At 42.8% G+C, this 21271-nt stretch overlaps 1 protein-coding gene across 3 annotated transcripts in view; it reads right to left on the minus strand.

The window, feature by feature from the left end:
* Window positions 1-15112, minus strand: part of LOC110519967 (short stature homeobox protein) — a 124421-nt gene extending 109309 nt beyond the window's left edge. The window contains exons 1-4 of one of the 3 annotated variants that reach the window (XM_090229517.1): window positions 14603-15112; window positions 14173-14234; window positions 13645-13758; window positions 13308-13382 (exon numbers count right to left, since the gene is read on the minus strand). The gene's annotated coding sequence lies outside the window, so the exon portion shown is untranslated. The other 2 variants (XM_090229518.1, XM_090229519.1) reach the window with 2 other exon arrangements.
* Between the last annotated feature and the right edge of the window lie 6159 nt (window positions 15113-21271).

Here is a 21271-nt window from a genome sequence, read left to right on the forward strand (position 1 = left end):
TATTTTGCATTGCTGCAACCGTGCACAAATAATCTGCTGCATCTCCTGGGATGAGGCGTCAAATTAATATGTGTGTTTAGTGATTAAGATCAGATAAAATGAGAGTTTGTGTGTGCGTGCACGCACATGTGTGTGTGTGTGTGTGTGTGTCAGCTCTTAGCTGAAGGACAGCGCCGTATTCTCCCCAGGCCTCACACCTAAGCTACATATGCAAATATATCCTCCCTGCTTCCTCTGCTGATGTCTGTTTGTCAGCCTCTTTCTCTCTCTTTCTTTCTCTTTCTCACCACCCTCTTTCCATTGCACACCACCATTGCTCATATGTATTCACCAGTCAAAGAGAAAGTGAGAGAGAATGAGAGAGGGGACGAGAGTCAGGAAGACTGCCAAAGACCTAAACAGTGGTGAGTTGGCTTTCTTTTTTTGACAAAAGTGGGTGATGTGTTGCAAAGAACCCCAGAAGTCCCCAGGAGGGACTTAGAGGAAGGGGGAATGCAGCAGGTCACATCGGTCTCTGGCACAGAGAGAGAGTGTGTGTGTGTGTGTGTGTGTGTGTGTGTGTGTGTGTGTGTGTGTGTGTGTGTGTTTGCGTAAAATAGAGAGAGAGTGAAAAAGAGAGAGACCACCTGCTCCTGACAGGATTCCAGTCTTCACCAGGACCTGCCACCATGTGAATGGCTGACAAATTATTCGGTCCAGGATCTGGGGATCTGCAGTGTATCTGATGGAGGAGGCCAAGGAAAATTTTTATTTTTTTCTTACCATTACCTTCTAAAGAGACCTCTGCGTCCCACACACTATTCCCAGCCAAACTAGGGGAGTGGGTCTCAGATGCAGATAAGCAGCTGCTAAAGCCCTGCCCCTCAGCCCTTGCATTCATTTACAGGTGTACAGCAGGATCAGGAGAGTTTAGAATTTCACTATGGCCTGACTCTAGCTCTCACAGATGGACAGAGAAACAGACAAACAGAGAGACAGACTGAGTTGAGGCAATCTAAAGCAGGGTTGTTGTTTTTTGGGATATGTCAGGTTCAGGGAAATAGGTTTTTCTTGGAATACAATTGTGTTGCAGACACATAATGCAAAATGATAGCAAAGAATGTATTGATGACAGTGCTCTTCTAAAATAAAAATAATTGACACCATCAACACATACTGTATGTAAGGAGAGGTGTGAGGGTTGGGAATAAACAGTTTATAAGCATCACACTGTTTGAGGGTTGGGAATAAACAGTTTATAAGCATCACACTGTGGAATACTAAGTCAAGCCAAGCAAATACATTCAAAGGACAAACATTTTGTGTCACTGTCAACCCTGCTATGCTTTACAAAAGTGTATAAAGATTCCAAAATATTTTGCTCAATTTTAATTACAATTTTAGGTGTCACATTTTTATTTGAGCAGTAAGAGTGGAGAGAGGTAGAAGTCAAGCGGGCCTTTGGTAGTTCATCAACTCATGTTTTGTTTGCTATAATATGATGTGAAACTGGCTTGTGTTGTGTCACCCGTTGGACTCGCCTGTTCTATTGATATTTTCCTGATTTGTACACTGTAAAGCGATCAATTTCCCCCATCAAAATCGCTTTCACGAGCGTGTTAAGATGTCTTTGGTGTTTACCTTAATCTGCTGTCAGAGAGAGAGAGAGCAGGAGCTTGCGAGCATAGGGGGGAACACTGCTTTGTGCCCTAAGCATTTTAGTGAAGGCATGAACTGGCTCAAAGGCTGTCAACACACACTCACACACACACTCGCACAAGTCAAAATATACACACATGCCCTTGCACATATCAACACACACACACATACGCTGCTCTCAACTGGGCTGCCAGTAAAGAACCAATTATGGAAATTAACATGGATTCAGGTGTCCGCAAGCACACACAAACACTAACATACTGTACATAGAAACACACACAATGCTCATGATTTATTGCCTGTGTATTTTACAGAGGGAAAAAAACACAAGTGTACCAACCACTGCTCTGATCAGTATACCAACCGCTACTCTGCTTTTGTTGTCATTTTTTAGAAGTTGTTGTTGATGAAGGCCATCTGACACTTTGGTCAAGAGACATCTTTAGTGTTAGTGTTACATTGAGTAATATTTTTTGGTTCAAGAGGATGCGTCGGAGAATGAAGCAATGTGAAGTGAAAGAGAGCGAGACAGAGAGAAATGGACTATCCCTAGACGAATACTATATGGTATTCCATCCCTGTTCCAGTAAAATACCTGTCATACACTCATGCAGTGTCATATTCTTTTATACTCTTCATCATAGTACAAACATTGGGAAACCCAAATGGAAAAGGCTTGGAGGAGTGCGTTCCATTCAAATCAAATCAAATTGTATTGGATACATACACATGGTTAGCAGATGTTAATGTGAGTGTAGCGAAATGCTTGTGCTTCTAGTTCCAACAGTGCAGTAATATCTAACAAGTAATCTAACAATTCCCAACTACTACCTAATATACACAAATTGGACAATTCCCCAACAACTACCTAATACCCACAAATCTAAAGGGGTGAATGAGAATACAGTGGGGCAAAAAAGTATTTAGTCAGCCACCAATTGTGCAAGTTCTCCCACTTTAAAAGATGAGAGGCCTGTAATGTTCATCATATGTACACTTCAACTATGACAGACAAAATGAGAAGAAAAATCCAGAAAATCACATTGTAGGATTTTAAATTAATTATGGTGGAAAATAAGTATTTGGTCACCTACAAACAAGCAAGATTTCTGGCTCTCACAGACCTGTAACTTCTTCTTTAAGAGGCTCCTCTGTCCTCCACTCGTTACCTGTATTAATGGCACCTGTTTGAAAATGTTATCAGTATAAAAGACACCTGTCCACAACCTCAAACAGTCACACTCCAAACCCCACTATGGCCAATACCAAAGAGCTGTCAAAGGGCACCAGAAACAAAATTGTAGACCTGCACCAGGCTGGGAAGACTGAATCTGCAATAGGTAAGCAGCTTGGTTTGAAGAAATCAACTGTGGGAACAATTATTAGGAAATGGAAGACATACAAGACCACTGATAATCTCCCTCAATCTGGGGCTCCACGCAAGATCTCACCCCGTGGGGTCAAAATGATCACAAGAACAGTGAGAAAAAATCCCGGAACCACAGGGAGGCCTAGTGAATGACCTGCAGAGAGCTGGGACCAAAGTAATAAAGTAACACACTACGCCGCCAGGGACTCAAATCCTGCAGTGCCAGACGTGTCCCCCTGCTTAAGCCAGTACATGTCCAGACCCGTCTGAAGTTTGCTAGAGAGCATTTGGATGATCCATGAAACCAAAATATAACTTTTTGGTAAAAACTCGTGTTTGTCGTGTTTGGAGGACAAAGAATGCTGAGTTGCATCCAAAGAACACCTACTGTGAAGCATGAGGGGTGGAAACATCATTCTTTGAGGCTATTTTTCTGCAAAGGGACCAGGACGTCTGATCCGTGTAAAGGAAAGAATGAATGGGGCCATGTATCGTGAGATTTTGAATGAAAATCTCCTTCCATAAGCAAGGGCATTGAAGATGAAATGTGGCTGGGTCTTTCAGCATTACTAAGATCCCAAACACAACTCCTGGGCAACGAAGGAGTGACTTCGTTGCAGCAGCCTCTCTGAGTTAGTGATTGCTGTTTAGCAGTCTTATGGCCTTTGGTGGCTCGGGTGGCTGTTGTCCTTGATGATATTTTTGGCATTCCTGTGACATCGGGTGCTGTAGGTTCCCCCGGTGATGCGTTGTGCAGGCCGCACCACTCTCTGGAGAGTCTTGCGGTTGAGGGTGGTGCAATTGCCGTACCAGGCTGTGATACAGCCCGACAGGATGCTCTCAATTGTGCATCTGTAAAATTTGGACAGGGTTTTGGGTGACAAGCCAAATTTGTTCAGCCTCCTGAGGTTGAAGAGGCACTATTGCGCCTTCTTCACCACACTGTCTGTGTGGGTGGACCATTTCAGTTTGTCTGTGATGTGTACGCCCAGGAACTCAAATCTTTCCACTTTCTCCACTGCTGTCCCTTCGATGTGGATAAGGGGGTGCTCCCTCTGCTGTTTCCTGAAATCCACAATCATCTCCATTGTTTTGTTGACGTTGAGTGAGAGGTTGTTTTCCTGACACCGTACTCCGAGTGCCCTCACCTCCTCCCTGTAGGCTGTCTCGTGGTTGTTGGTGGTCAAGCACACTGTTGTGTCGTCTACAAACTTGATGATTGAGTCGGAGGCGTGCAAGGCCACGTAGTCATGGGTGAATAGGGAGTACAGGAGAGGGCTGAGTACACACCCTTGTGGGGCCCTAGTGTTGAGGGTCAGTGAAGTGGAGATGTTGTTTCCTACCTTCACCACCTGGGGGCGGCCCGTCAGGAAGTCCAGGACCCAGTTGCACAGGGAGGGGCTGAGACCCAAGGACTCCAACTTGATGATGAGCTTGGAGGGTACTTTGGTGTCGAATGCTGAGTTGTAGTCAGTGAACAGCATTCCTACATAGATATTACTTTTGTCCAGACGGGATAGAGCAGTGTGATGACGATTGCGTCATCTGTGGACCTGTTGGGGCGGTATGCAAACTGAAGTGGGTCTAGGGTGGCCGGTAAGGTGACGGTGATACGATCCTTGACTAGCTTCTCAAAGCACTTCATAATGACAGAAGTGAGTGCTATGGGGCGGTAGTCATTTAGTTATGTTATCTTTTGCTTTCTTGGGTACAGGAACAATGGTAGCCATCTTGAAGCACATGGGGACAACAGACTGGGATAGGGAGCGAAATATGTCCGTAAACACACCAGCCGGCTGGTCTGCGCATGCTCTGAGGACGCGGCTAGGGATGCCACCTTGCAGGGTTAACACATTTAAATGTTTCACTCACGTCGGCCACTGAGAAGGAGAGGAGGGGGCCGCAGTCTTTGTTAGCGAGCCACGACGGTGGCGCTGTATTATCCTCAAAGCGGGCAAAGAAGGTGTTTAGTTTAACTGGAAGCGTGACGTGTTTTTGTAGTCTGTGATTTCCTGTAGACCCTGCCACATAAGTCTCGAGTCTGAGCCGTTGAATTGTTGCAACACACATTCCAAATGTTTGTTGTAACTGTGAAATGTAAAATCACAGGCCTTCTTTTGCAGCTGTGACAGCAGTTTGCCCCTTGTGTCTTAGAGACATCCAAGCACCAAGCAGCCCTAGCATCCTGCACACAGATAGACCAGGCATGTGGTTGTTGTTATAAACTCTCCTCAGTCTCTCGCTTTAGGCTCTATACAGAGCAGAGATGGAGCAAAGGGGGTTATTAGTAGGGACGGAGCGAGAGGGGGGAGAATGGCAGCGAGAGAGGGGGGAGAAGGAGTGAGAGAGATTCAGAGAGAAAGCGATGCAGAAGGAAAGAGAGAAGGAAGAAAGAAAGAAAGAAAGACAGAAATAGAGAGAGAGAGAGAGAGTAATTGTCAAAGTGGTTGACTTGTTTATGGTCTTTGGGTCATCCTACCAACCATGGCTTTTGCTGTAAATAAAGCAGCATGGTCAGAGATCTATTCACTTCCCTCAGAAAGTGGCTGACCACAAACTCACATTTTCCTGTGACATTCTCCACCAAGAGGTGGGTTCTGTGATACGTCGTGGGCAGTTCGGTATTTCAAGCTAACCATCCCAATTCATACTCTTTGAATTAAAAGAGATGCCTATGTCAATGTGTTGTCTACGCTCATTTTTCTGAGTGGGAGAAAGCTATCTAACTATTTTCAGAAGTTGAAGTTTCATGGCTTTGTGTATGTATATTATGCAAATGAAATACAATATGCTATTTGTACAACAAGATCTCCTTAATTTACTGCATTGCTAGATGTTTGTTGAAACAGGCAAATTGAGGATTTTGAACTTTGTTATGCAACTAAATCAAATCAAATCAAATCAAAAAAAATTGTCACATACACATGGTTAGCAGATGTTAATGCGAGTGTAGCGAAATGCTTGTGCTTCTAGTTCCGACAATGCAGTAATAACAAGTAATCTAACTAACAATTCCAAAACTACTGTCTTGTACACAGTGTAAGGGGATAAAGAATATGTACATAAGGATATATGAATGAGTGATGGTACAGAGCAGCATAGGCAAGATACAGTAGATGGTATCGAGTACAGTATATACTTATGAGATGAGTATGTAAACAAAGTGGCATAGTTAAAGTGGCTAGTGATACATGTATTACATAAGGATACAGTCGATGATATAGAGTACAGTATATACGTATGAGATATGAGATTAATAATGTAGGGTAAGTAACATTATATAAGGTAGCATTGTTTAAAGTGGCTAGTGATATATTTACATCATTTCCCATCAATTCCCATTATTAAAGTGGCTGGAGTCGAGTCAGTGTCAGTGTGTTGGCAGCAGCCACTCAATGTTAGTGGTGGCTGTTTAACAGTCTGATGGCCTTGAGATAGAAGCTGTTTTTCAGTCTCTCGGTCCCAGCTTTGATGCACCTGTACTGACCTCGCCTTCTGGATGATAGCGAGGTGAACAGGCAGTGGCTCAGGTGGTTGATGTCCTTGATGATCTTTATGGCCTTCCTGTGACATCGGGTGGTGTAGGTGTCCTGGAGGGCAGGTAGTTTGCCCCCGGTGATGCGTTGTGCAGACCTCACTACCCTCTGGAGAGCCTTACGGTTGAGGGCGGAGCTGTTGCCGTACCAGTTGCCATACAGCCCGCCAGGATGCTCTCGATTGTGCATCTGTAGAAGTTTGTGAGTGCTTTTGGTGACAAGCAAAATTTCTTCAGCCTCCTGAGGTTGAAGAGTGCGCTGCTGCGCCTTCTTCACAATGCTGTCTGTGTGAGTGGACCAATTCAGTTTGTCTGTGATGTGTATGTTGAGGAACTTAAAACTTGCTACCCTCTCCACTACTGTTCCATCGATGTGGATAGGGGGGTGTTCCCTCTGCTGTTTCCTGAAGTCCACAATCATCTCCTTAGTTTTGTTGACGTTGAGTGTGAGGTTATTTTCCTGACACCACTCCAAGGGCCCTCACCTCCTCCCTGTAGGCCGTCTCGTCGTTGTTGGTAATCAAGCCTACCACTGTTGTGTCGTCCGCAAACTTGATGATTGAGTTGGAGGCGTGCGTGGCCACGCAGTCGTGGGTGAACAGGGAGTACAGGAGAGGGCTCAGAACGCACCCTTGTGGGGCCCCAGTGTTGAGGATCAGCGGGGAGGAGATGTTGTTGCCTACCCTCACCACCTGGTGGCGGCCCGTCAGGAAGTCCAGTACCCAGTTGCACAGGGCGGGGTCGAGACCCAGGGTCTCGAGCTTGATGACGAGCTTGGTGGGTACTATGGTGTTGAATGCCGAGCTGTAGTCGATGAACAGCATTCTCACATAGGTATTCCTCTTGTCCAGATGGGTTAGGGCAGTGTGCAGTGTGGTTGAGATTGCATCGTCTGTGGACCTATTTGGGCGGTAAGCAAATTGGAGTGGGTCTAGGGTGTCAGGTAGGGTGGAGGTGATATGGTCCTTGACTAGTCTCTCAAAGCACTTCATGATGACGGAAGTGAGTGCTACGGGGCGGTAGTCGTTTAGCTCAGTTACCTTAGCTTTCTTGGGAACAGGAACAATGGTGGCCCTCTTGAAGCATGTGGGAACAGCAGACTGGTATAGGGATTGATTGAATATGTCCGTAAACACACCGGCCAGCTGGTCTGCGCATGCTCTGAGGGCGCGGCTGGGGATGCCGTCTGGGCCTGCAGCCTTGCGAGGGTTAACACGTTTAAATGTCTTACTCACCTCCGCTGCAGTGAAGAGGCCGTGTCAGTGGCACTGTATTGTCCTCAAAGCGGGCAAAAAAAGTTATTTAGTCTGCCTGGGAGCAGGACATCCTGGTCCGTGACTGGGCTGGATTTCTTCCTGTAGTCCGTGATTGACTGTAGACCCTGCCACATGCCTCTTGTGTCTGAGCAGTTGAATTGAGATTCTACTTTGTCTCTGTACTGACGCTTAGCTTGTTTGATAGCCTTGCGGAGGGAATAGCTGCACTGTTTGTATTCGGTCATGTTACCAGACACCTTGCCCTGATTAAAAGCAGTGGTTCGCGCTTTCAGTTTCACGCGAATGCTGCCATCAATCCACGGTTCCTGGTTAGGGAATGTTTTAATCGTTGCTATGGGAACGACATCTTCAACGCACGTTCTAATGAACTCGCACACCGAATCAGCGTATTCGTCAACTATTTTCTGAATCAAGGAAGGAACAGTTTTCTGTGACAATAATCAATATTATCAAGATACCTCTTACCACAAATATGCGCTTATGCGCCTATATACTTAATGAGACATAGGCCCAAGTCTATCATGGGCCTAATTAACCCTAATCATCAGCCTATTCCACCCCACCTGCCCCTGGCCTGGCTTCTCTCTCCCTGTTGGTTTGCCTCTATGGTCAGTGAACTGGGAGACCAGTTCATGTAACTTTTAATTGAGTGATAATGAAGACGGCTCATCTCAGATTATGGCAGCAGAGGTGCATTAATTTGAAAGAGGCTCAGTGGATTATCCCGAGTCTTAGCCTTCCATGCTGTCCATCCACTGAAGAGAGAGAGAGAGATAGCCTGAATGGACCGCAGAGCAACATAAGGGACATTAGCATGAGAGCCAGACCGTGTATGTGTGTGTGTGTGTGTGTGTGTGCTTGTGTTTGTGTTTGTGTATATGTATGTGTAGTAGACGTCACAATATCTGTCTGTCCTAACACAAACTTTATGCATAATAAGTTAATATCGTTTTATAATATTATGCATAATAAGTTGAAAGCTGCAGATAACATCTGACTCTTTCGACAGTATCTCTATGTCCATCTCTCTCTCTCTCTCTATCCTCCCTCCCTCTGTCTCTCTATCCTCCTTCGTCATCGTTATCAAATTATACAGTTGTTCAAGCGCAGCGCTTGAATCCTAAGGACCTCTGGGACGGGATTTGTCTCCGGCAAGCTCCCTTCTAACGGGGATTAAGAGGATTAGAAACCATAAAATGACCCCCGCTCCATCTCCCCAGGGCCAGGCCCAGTGTTTCCCAGCCCACACCCATCTCGGCCAGGGACGGACCCCAGACCAAAAGGCCCGCTTTACCAACGTCCTCCCTGAAAGGTCCCCTATTAACATGACAAAGGGGGCTCCCTTTGATCCGCCATGGCAGAGCACAATGCAGTGGCTACAGTGTCTCCTGCTCATTTAAGGGACAAACGGCATTACACTTGGCAGTGACATTGTTCTAAACTCCAAACATGGAGCTCCTTACATTCTCCACGGAGCTCAAGGTGTCATATTCATTATTTAAATCTGATGTGGATTTTTTAGCTCCGTATCCCTCCAAGGCCTTTGCCAAGAGCCAGAAGGTCTGGGCTTTGCATTAGTTTTGTTAATTAATTAGACCTGAAACGACGGGTTTGATCTCCAGCCAAATCTGAGAACAGGGGAAACTTCCAGATCTAACCTATTTTTCTTTAAGTATGTTTTCTATTCTTTCTCTTTTTTGGGCTTGCTGAAATGTTCATTTTCCACCCATCGTGTGTAGAGTAGCGGTGATTTAGTGCACACAATGCCTGAGTGGAAGGGTCAAGAGTTTTGCAGTTAACCAGCTTCACAGGGTCAATGACGAAGGTAATTGCAGCACATTTTTAATCGCTTACGAGTCTTGACAGAACAGTTTACTCAAGTTGTATCAACAAAAAAGGTACGACTAGAATCAACTTTTTTTAAAGAGAAGAAAGAAAGAAAGAAAATAGGTAGGTAAGAGTGGGTTTTGTGTGTTTATGTTTCACTCTCTTATTCAAACTTGACATTGATGAGTACTTGAGATGACAAAGCATGGTTTGGCATTTTACCAAACAAGTAAAACATTTCCCTGCTTTTCTTTTGACTCAGGACTTTGTTAGAACTGAGTACGGTATGTGCTTACAGCATACAACATATTTAATTTGACTAGCAAACCGCATGTCAAACCATCATTTTTGATCCTCTGTGATGGATTTCAATAACAAGCACATTTATAACGTTATCTATATGTATGTTTAACATTGCGTTAAAAACACTCATTCTTAATGACACTGACTTAACTGGAGTGTGAAACCTTCAAGGCCAAGGCTTGTTTGTCATGCAGGCAACATCACACAAATCAGCCTAACCAAAGGAGGCCCTGTAGCAGCTTCCATACCAGCAGATGTCTTATAAGGTAGACCTATATAGGGAACAGACGTATGTTCTGATGGTGAAGTTTGTGTGCATGTCATTTCAAATTGTTGGAATATTTCTGATATCTCCGATAAATCAGAGATCAGTCATAGGATAGTGAGCATGAGAGACAGGACAGTTGCTACAACAAGCATTAGTCGTCCCGTTGTCATCCTCAACAATATACCACGAGACAGTCCTCTCTGCTGGGTTTCCATGTCACTCCTCTTTGTGCGCCCCAAATTGACAAGTTTATGCATAATTGAAACTTGTTTTACAAAAAAGAGAATGAGGACTGTGTTTCCTCTATTGACTGTGAGGTGGATGGGTCAGGTGGGTGGGGTTGGGGGGGGGGGGGGGTGGAAGGATAGAGGGAGGAGGGGTGTATTAGAGAGATAGAAAGGCGAGATGGGAGCCTTTTTTGCTGGTTCTTAGTGGGGATGTGTGGATAGAGGGATGAGGGAGGGGGGCGTCAGAGAGAGACAGGCTGATGTTTGATGTGCAGAGGCGGACGCTCCTCGCTAACAGAAAGAGAGTAGCGGTGGAGTGCCAAATGCTGCCTACCTTACTGCCCCCCTCTCTCCCTGCCTCCTCTTTGGCTCCTTTGGCTGAGGGGAACACCAGGGACTAAGTGAATTTAGCCCTCTGGTCTATGTGGAAATTAATTTACTCTCTCAATGGAGCTCGAAACTCAACGCCTGGGCCCTGCAATACTACTCAAAAACTAGGGAGAGGTTTCAAAGCTCTCCTGTGTAGTGTAGAGAGAGGAAGGGGAGATATATATATATATATAGAGAGAGAGAGAGATTTTGAGAGGGAGAAAGACAGTGTTCTTGGGTGAGGAGAGATTGGAAGTGTCAGGACACAGTGGGTAACAAGGCTTCACATCACTCTCTAATCACTCTCATCACATCACTCTCAGTTACTCCAGACTGACCTGACAATTTGTAATAATGCACAATAATGCTAAGATTGCTGATAGTTATTTTCCTTCAGTTAAACTTTCAGTGCCCTAAAATGTGACTAGTTGGACTGATAAACAGTTTCAGAGCATAAAGTTATCCGATGTTGAGCTTTCAAACTTATTCTAAAATGTTGATGATCACAATGAGCTCAAGATTCAATCCTGAACTGTACAACTGGGGAATAGAATAGTTAGTTAGAAATGAACTTTACAAAGGATTAACACTGTTATCACCACATTGCTCCACCTCACTCTGACCATACCCAATTTAGCTCCCTCGCTTCTCCATCTCCATGGCTCAGATGTAGATCAAACTCAGACATCCAATATGTGTCTCTCTCTCTAATCCTCCATTTATTTACACACATACCCCGATCCCCCAACCCCCTCCCACCTTCACCCCTCCCCATCCCAGTGAGTGAATTAATCATCCGACTCGCCCGTGGCACTGTGGGCTTGAAGTTGACCCCCCATGACATCCAAACAAACACACATCCTTACCCTGCCCACTCCGCAGGCCCATACCACCAGCCCTCAATGAATACAAAGGATTGTGGGGATTAGCCCCAGTAAGATATTTGGTTGGGCATTGTTCTCGCCTCCTAAGTGAGGTTTTTACCATTCAGATGCAGCATGGGGGCCGGGACCTGATTCGGAGATGGAGAGTGAGGGAGAGAGGGAACAGAGAGGGAGAGTGATAATTACCTCTTCCTGAGAGAGATGACAGCTTTGGCCTCTGCGTTCCTGAATCTTGCGCAGCAACTGAATAGAGAGCTTTCATACTGTATATCATTTTAATCTTTCATGTTCCGATCCAGCAGATGGCTTATTACTGGGCACTGCGAGGAGAGAGGGAGCTAGACAAATGGCCTGTGTCTCTTTTGAGGAGGGATGTGGGGAAAATGGCATTCATATAGGGCAAGAGCAGCAGATAACTGTATATAAGGCTGTTTGCAGCCTATAAATCATAAAACTATTAATGCGAGACAGATCCGAGTCCAACGGCTTGGTGGAAGGACATTGAACGCGTAGAAATGAGATGCATCCAAAATATGAAAGATATGACGTGCATGTTAAATCGGCGCATATCGTGACATTGTAAACAAAATTATTTTACTTACAATTGATTTCATTTCTATGTTTAATTTGTCCACGATAAAAGAGAGAACCAATTCCATAAACTGTTTGAATTGGTGATTCTAGCTCATTATCTTTTCTAAGTAAAATGTATTAAAACGTATTTTCCTGATGATGGTAAATTGGTCACATTTATTCACAGAGTGGGATTCTAACTTGATATCATCTAACATAATTACAGTAGATATGACAAAAAGTGTCTTGTAATAATTTTATTCTTAAAGGGTTTTTTGTCTCAATATCTGGGTAACAATTTTATTTAACCTTTATTTAACTAGGCAAGTCAGTTAATTAAGAACAAATTCTTATTTACAATGACGGCCTACCAAAAGGCAAAAGGCCTCCTGCGGGGATGGGGGCCTGGGATTTAAAATAAATAATAAATACAACATGAATATAGGAAAAAACACACATCACAACACTACATAAAGAGAGACCTAAGACAACAACATAGCAAGGCAGCAACACATGACAACACAGAATGGTAGCAACACAACATAACAACAACATGGTAATAACACAACACGGTAGCAGCACAAAACATGGTACAAACATTAGTGGGCACAGTCAACAGCACAACGGTCAAGAAGGAAAAGAAAACAATACATCACACAAAGCAGCCACAACTGTCAGTAAGAGTGTCCATGATTGCGTCTTTGAATGAAGAGATTGAGATAAAACTGTCCAGTTTAAGTGTTTGCAGTCGCTTCCTGCAGCGAACTGAAAAGAGGAGCGACCCAGGGATGTGTGTGCTTTGGGGACCTTTAACAGAATGTGACTGGCATTGTATGTGGAGGTTGAGGGCTGCAGTAGATATCTCAGATAGGGGGGAGTGAGGCCTAAGAGGGTTTTATAAATAAGTATCAACCATACAGAGATGACCAGTTTACAGAGTAAGTATAGAGTGCAGTGTTGTGTCCTATAAGGAGCATTGATGGAAAATCTGATGGCCGAATGGTAAAGAACATCAAGCTGCTCGAGAGCACCCTTACCTGCTGATCTATAAATTATGTCTCCGCAATCTAGCATGGGTAGGATGGTCATCTGAATCAGGGTTAGATTGGCAGCTGGGGTGAAAGAGGAGTGATTACGATAGAGGAAACCAAGTCTAGATTTAACCTTAGCCTGCAGCTTTGATATGTGCCGAGAGAAGGACAGTGCACCGTCTAGCCATACTCCCAAGTACTTTTATGAGGTGACTACCTCAAGCTCTAAACCCTCAGCGGTAGTAAAACCTTTGAACAGGATATGGTTGTACGTGTCAAGAACTGCAATGCAGCTGAGTTTTTCATGCTCAACAGTTTCCCATGTGTGGCAAAAATGGCTCACCACCCAAAAGACATCCAGCCAACTTGACACAACTGTGGGAAGCATTGGAGTCAACATGGGCCAGCATCCAAGCGATTTGACACCTTGTAGAGTCCCCGACGAATTGAGGCTGTTCTGAGGGCAAAAGAGAGATACAACTACATATTAGGAAGGTGTTCTTAATGTTTTGTACACTCAGCCTATATACAACACAGGAAATCACGTTTTGATAACTCTGAACTGGGTCTTTAACCTTTCTGATCTCCCCATCCCGGATCCGGGTTCGTGAATACAGACTCAAGCTCATTACCATAACGCAACGTTAACTATTCATGAAAATCGCAAATGAAATGAAATAAATATGCTAGCTCTCAAGCTTAGCCTTTTGTTAACAACACTGTCATCTCAGATTTTCAAAATATGCTTCTCAACCATTGCAAAACAAGCATTTGTGTAACAGTATTGATGGCTAACGTAGCATTTAGCATTAGCATTCAGCTGGCAACATTTACACAAAAAAACAGAAAAGCATTCAAAAAAATCATTTACCTTTGAAGAACTTCAGATGTTTTCAATGAGGAGACTCTCAGATAGCAAATGTTCAGTTTTTCCTGAAAGATTATTTGTTTAGGACAAATCGCTCCGTTTTCTGCGTCACGTTTAGCTATGAAAAAACCCCTGTATCCAGGATTGTGTAAATCTATCAGCAAGCTCATTAGCATAACACAACGTTAACTATTTATGAAAATCGCAAATGAAATGAAATAAATATGCCATCTCTCAAGCTTAGCCTTTTGTAAACAACACTGTCATCTCAGATTTTCAAAATATGCTTCTCAACCATAGGAAAACAATAATTTGTGTAAAAGTAGCTAGCTAGAGTTAGCATTTCGCGTTAGCATTTAGCGTTAGCATTAGCGTTAGCATCCAGCACGCAACATTAACAAAAACATAAAAGCCTTCAAATAAAATCATTTACCTTTGAAGAACTTCTGATGTTTTCAATGAGGATACTCTCAGTTAGATAGCAGATGCTCAGTTTTTCCAAAAAGATTCCTTGTGTATTAGAAATAGCTCCGTTTTATACATCACATTTGGCTACCAAAAAAAATCCATAAATTCAGTCCTCAAAACGCAAACTTTTTTCCAAATTAACTCCATAATATCGACTGAAAACATGGCAAACGTTGTTTAGAATCAATCATCAAGGTGTTTTTCACATATCTCTTCATTGATACATCGTTCTTGGACACATGCTTTCTCCCCTGAATCAAATGGTAAAGTGGAAGCAGCTGGCAATTGCGCACCGAATTCGACGCAGGACACCAGGCGGACACTTGGAAAATGTAGTCTCTTATGGTCAATCTTCCAATGATATGCCTACAAATACGTCACAATGCTGCTAAGACCTTGGGCGAACGACAGAAAGTGTAGGCTCATTCGTTGCGCAATCACAGCCATATAAGGAGAGAATGGAAAACAGAGCTTCAGAAATTCTGCTAATTCCTGGGTGATGCATCTTGGTTTCGCCTGTAGAATGAGTTCTGGGGCACTTACAGACAAAATCTTTGCAGATTCTGAAACTTCAGAGTGGTTTCTTTCCAAAAAGAATATGCATAGTCGAGCATCTTTTCGTGACAAAATATCGCGCTTAAAACGGGAACGTTTTTTATCCAAAAATGAAATAGCGCCCCTAGAGCTCTAACAGGTTAAGGTCAAGTTCAGTCCACTTATCTAAAGGAAGGATCTCAAGTCAGTAATTTTGGATCTCAGAACACATATAGGAAGGAGTATACAGATCATCTTCTTGGTCTAAGCTGAGGTGTTGGAGGGACATCTCCGTTTAATTTCATTTCATTGCACTTTGTATTTGGAGACTCCCTTTTCCCATTCTCCCTCTCTTTCCCTCCCTTCCTCTTTCTCTCCACCTTGATGTCACCCTTCCAAACGGAAACAATACGGTTTCATCTCCAGCTCTGACAATGATACATGGGCCTGATGGAGAACACTTTCAGGTGTTGTCATTAAAAATCAATTTTTCAATAGCAACCATGTGAAAGAAGTACAAATCAAGTAGTGTAATGTTCTAACAACTCTGAAGCTTTTTATGGTCATCTGTGGAGCCCAGGTTGCTGTATTATCTACTCCTTTTCAATTATTTGTATCTTTCTCTCTTGCTGGTTAGGTTTCACCAATGAGAGAGTGAGAGAGAGAGAGAGAGAGAGAGAGAGAGAGAGAGAGAGAGAGAGAGAGAGAGAGAGAGAGAGAGAGAGAGAGAGAGAGAGAGAGAGAGAGAGATGTTGACAGTTATCAGTACTCATACACGTGTATCTCAGCATTGTGAAAAATTGATTTCTTCATCAATGGTGACTTTTCTGGTTTGAAAGTCAGTTGGTAAAACTCCAAATTCTGACATCATCTTAATATCTCATTGAATTGGTCAAGAAGCTCGGCAGTGCTATTCATGAATACAAAACTTAGAATGTTGAAATATTGCTCAGACATGGGATCAGTGGGGGGTGGGAATTGACAGTCAAACTAAAATGACTGATTAAACCTATCATGTTTGGGAGAAAGTTTGAAGAACTTTGACAAGCCATCTGCTCATCCGGACATTCTGACTAGCTGATTATTTTCACACCTGAGTGTGTTAGATCATGTTGAAGCAGTGATGAACAGGAACCAGTCCAGTTCAAGAAAATACACATGTTATGGTAAGTCACAGTGACACTATAGAGTTACTTAGCATTGTAATGGGTTGGTTTAATTACAAGTACTATACCAGATATACTGACATTTATTTGAAAGATAATGTTTAATTTCTCACATTGTCTCTCTCCCTCTCCTTTTCCTTCCTCACTTTCTTACACTGTATACTTCTGGCCCTTCTTTGGACACTGTGTTAACAACTGTCCAGGCGAGCTTCAATGCCATACAACTCTCCTTCTGTGGCCTCCAATTGCTCTTAAAATACAAGTAAAACTAAATGCATGCTCTTCAACCGATCGCTGCCTGTACCTGCCCGCCTGTCCAACATCACTCTTCTGGATGGCTCTGACTTAGAATACGTGGACAACTACAAATACCTAGGTGTCTGGTTAGTCTGTAAACTCTCCTTCCAGACCCACATTAAACATCTCCAATCCAAAGTTAAATCTAGAATTGGCTTCCTATTTCGCAACAAAGCATCCTTCACTAATGCTGCCAAACATACCTTTGTAAAACTGACCATCCTACCAATCCTCGACTTCGGCGATGTCATTTACAAAATAGCCTCCAATACCTTACTCAACAAATTGGATGCAGTCTATCACAGTGCCATCCGTTTTGTCACCAAAGCCCCATATACTACCCACCATTGAGACCTGCACGCTCTCGTTGGCTGGCCCTCGCTTCATACTCATCGCCAAACCCCACTGGCTCCATGTCATCTACAAGACCCTGCTAGGTAAAGTCCCCCCTTGTCTCAGCTCGTTGGTTACCATAGCATCACCCACCTGTAGCCCGCGCTCCAGCAGGTATATCTCTCTGGTCACACCCAAAACCAATTATTTATTTGGCCGCCTCTCCTTCCAGTTCTCTGCTGCCAATGACTGGAAGAACTACAAAAATCTCTGAAACTGGAAACACTTATCTCCCTCACTAGCTTTAAGCACCAGCTGTCAGAGCAGCTCACAGATTACTGCACCTATACATAGCCCACCTATAATTTAGCCCAAACAACTACCTCTTTCCCTACTGTATTTATTTTATTTATTTATTTTGCTCCTTTGCACCCCATTATTTTTATTTCTACTTGCACATTCTTCCACTGCAAATCTACCATTTCAGTGTTTTACTTGCTATATTGTATTTACTTTGCCACCATGACCTTTTGTTGCCTTTACCTCCCTTATCTAACCTCATTTGGTCACATCGTATATAGACGTGTTTCTACTGTATTATTGACTGTATATGTTTGTTTAACTCCATGTGTAACTCTGTGTCTGTAACGGCTTTATTCGGTTGAAGTAGAGTCGGACCAAAATGCGGCGTGTAGATTGCAATCCATGTTTATTCAACTGAAGCAACACGAATCTAAATACAAACACTACAAAACAATAAACGTAACGAAAACCAAAACAGCCTAAACTGGTGCAAACTAACACAAGCCAGTTACAAGGACACTAAGGACAATCACCCACGAAACACCCAAAGAATATGGCTGCCTAAATATGGTTCCCAATCAGAGACAACGATAAACACCTGCCTCTGATTGAGAACCACTTCAGAGAGCCATAGACTTCACTAGAACACCCCACTAAGCTACAATCCCAACACACCACATACAAAAACCCATGCCACACCCTGGCCTGACCAAATAAATGAAAATAAACACAAAATACTTTGACCAGGGCGTGACAGTGTCGTTGTATGTGTCGAACTGATTTGCTTTATCTTGGCCAGGTCGCAATTGTAAATGAGAACTTGTTCTCAACTTGCCTACCTGGTTAACTAAAGGTGAAATAAAAATAAAATAAAATAAACACTCTCTTTCTCGACTTCCCTTTGATCGCATGTATGTCGGTGATTAGTCGTATAGAAGCAAAATAGATTCCGTGTGGAGAGGGAGCCATGTTCCTGATAACATAGTTTACTCACATCACAGCTTCCCAAATATTTATGCTGTAACGGTTCAAGATTAATAGAAACGCGTCTGTTTGTGAATATGAACTGCGGTTGAGTTCAGATGTAAGAGATGATTTATGCTCTTGTGAAAGATGTACACAAATACCTTTCTTCTGTTAAAGATCTGCAACATAATAACAAAACACCTCTGCATTTCACTACCAAAGCCGTTGCACGCTGCTTTGGGGGAAATAAAGCTGCCTTTTGATTTCAAATGGATAAACAAAACTAAGAGTGTGTGAAGGTGTGTTGGAGCAGCGCTATCACTATTCTCATTGTTCTCTTCTGGAAAATGAGAGATTTGATTGTTCAAAGCCTGATGCAGCCACAAGAGTGTAATCTTTTAACTACGGTTGGAGTTCAATTAATGGAGGATCCATAGTCACGCATGCATGCCCGAACACACGAAGACAGACACCCAGACAGACAGACAGACAGACAGACAGACAGACAGACAGACAGACAGACAGACACACACACACACACACACACACACACACACACACACACAAACACACACACACACACACACACATCTACAGATGTGAGAGGAGAGAGAAAAACAGTTTCCTGCATTATTCAAGTTACCATCAATCTACTCCTAGACGTAGTCTACCTTACAGCCAGCTGCTGAGGGTCAGAAGAATATGTAATATTGACAATTATCCAACAACTTCTTATCATAATCCTTATAGGCAAACTGACCGCAAACGGTGGCTTGTTTTTCAAATTCATTGTTTTGTAAAGTATGTAATGGAACGGGACATCTTATTGACCCCTAAACCTGCACTCCTAATGATCAACATACTATATTTGTGTCTGCTTTTTCACCTCTCTCTCATGCTGTTAAATCTTCCATTAAAAAGCATGTTCGGTCTACGGACCCCTCTGTGGGCGGGGCTTTTCATGATATGCCTCGATGAGCTTTTAAACGAGCTAGAAACCTAAGGGACAGCCTGGTAAGAGCTGATGAATATGCACCCCCTCAGCATTTTCTATCTACACTCCCCTCAGGCAATTTTCCATGTCATAATTGTGTGACCTGTAATGCAATGATCAAGGGTAATTTCTCTGTTCACCCTCATACGGGAAGGAAACTTTATGTCATGGGTAGAATTTCCTGTAAAACTGAATTTGTGGTCTATTTACTGAAGTGTCCACGTAGCTATTATTATGTTGGAAAGTGAGAGAATTTAAAGTTTGTATTACAGAGCACAAGAGCACATCAGAACTGGTAACAGCAAGTCCCCAGTAGCCAAACACTTTAATGCAGACATGACGTGTGCCAACTGAGGTTCCAGGGCATAGAAGTTGTACAGACACTTAAGAGAGGAGGTGATAGAGAAAAATGTATGTTACAGAGAGATTCATATAATGTCCATGACTTACAAACAGAGCGATCTAGAGGCCTTAATGAAGAACTCCTGTTAGGTTGCTTCCTGTGAGCAACAGTTGCGCTTTTCTTCGTTTATTATCATTTTTATTTTGAAGCTCTTGTGAAAAACAATATAAAATGTACAGTGTGTAAATATGAATATAAATAATGATTGTGAAAAAAAGAAGTAACACAATGTGACGTCATCTATAAATATGGGTGAATGTCTATTGTTTTCCAATATCTGACAAAGGCTGCCGCCGAAACGCGTCGGTTTGTTTTGACCTCTGCTGCTAAAAAATAAGACAAACTTAAAGGGATATTTCGTTTCGCCTTCAGAAAGTATTCACACCCTTGACCTTTTCAAAATTATTGTTGTGTTACAGCCGGATTTTAAAATGGATTGAATTTAGATTTTTTTGGTCACTGGCCAACACACTACACCCCATAATGTGAAAGTGTAATTATGTTTTTTGAAATGTTTACAAAATAATAAAAAATGAAAAGCTGAAAGGTCTTGAGTCAATAAGTTTTCCACCCCTTTGTTTTGGCAAGTCTAAATAAGTTCAGGAGTAAACATTTGCTTAACAAGTCACAACAAGTTGCATGGACTCACTCTGTGTGCAAGAATAGTGTTTAACATTATTTTTCAATGACTACCTCATTTCTGTACCCCACACATACAATAATCTATAACGTTCCTCAGTTGATTAGTGAATTTCAAACACAGATTCAACCACAAAGACCAGGGAGGTTTTCCAATGTCTTGCAAATGGGCAGATAAAAAAAGCAGATGTTTAATATCCCTTTGAGCATGGTACATTTCTTAATTAGACTTAGGATGGTGTACACCCAGTCACTACATACATGCATCCTTCCTAACTTAGTTGCCGGTGAGGAACGAAACCACTCAGGGATTTCACCAATGGGGGTTTTAAAACAGTTACAGAGTTTAATGGCTGTTGAAGGAGAAAACTGAGGATGGATCAACAACATTGTTGTTACTCCCCAATACAAACCTAATTGACAGAATGAAAAGAAGGAAGCCTGTAAAGTATACAAATATTCAAAAAAATGCATCGTGTCTGCAACAAGGCACTAAAGAAATAGTGCAAAACATGTGGCAAAGCAATTCACTTTTTGTCCTGAATACAAAGTGTTATGTTTGGGGCAAATCCAAATCAACACATTACTGAGTACCGCTCTCAATCTTTTCAAGCATGGTGGCGGCTGCATGATACAATGGGTATGCTTGTAATCGTTAAGGGCTGGGAGTTTTTCAGGATGAAATATACAGTGGGGCAAAAAAGTATTTAGTCAGCCACCAATTGTGCAAGTTCTCCCACTTAAAAAGATGAAAGAGGACTGTAATTTTCATCATAGGTACACTTCAACTATGACAGACAAAATGAGAAAAAAAATCCAGAAAATCACATTGTAGGATTTTTTATGAATTTATTTGCAAATTATGTTGGAAAGTAAGTATTTGGTCACCTACAAACAAGCAAGATTTCTGGCTCTCACAGACCTGTAACTTCTTCTTTAAGAGGCTCCTCTGTCTTCCACTCGTTACCTGTATTAATGGCACCTGTTTGAACTTGTTAT

Source organism: Oncorhynchus mykiss, chromosome 3, assembly GCF_057628025.1.
Source record: "Oncorhynchus mykiss isolate SJ-2025 chromosome 3, ASM5762802v1, whole genome shotgun sequence".
In the NCBI taxonomy this organism is placed as follows: Eukaryota; Metazoa; Chordata; class Actinopteri; order Salmoniformes; family Salmonidae; genus Oncorhynchus; species Oncorhynchus mykiss.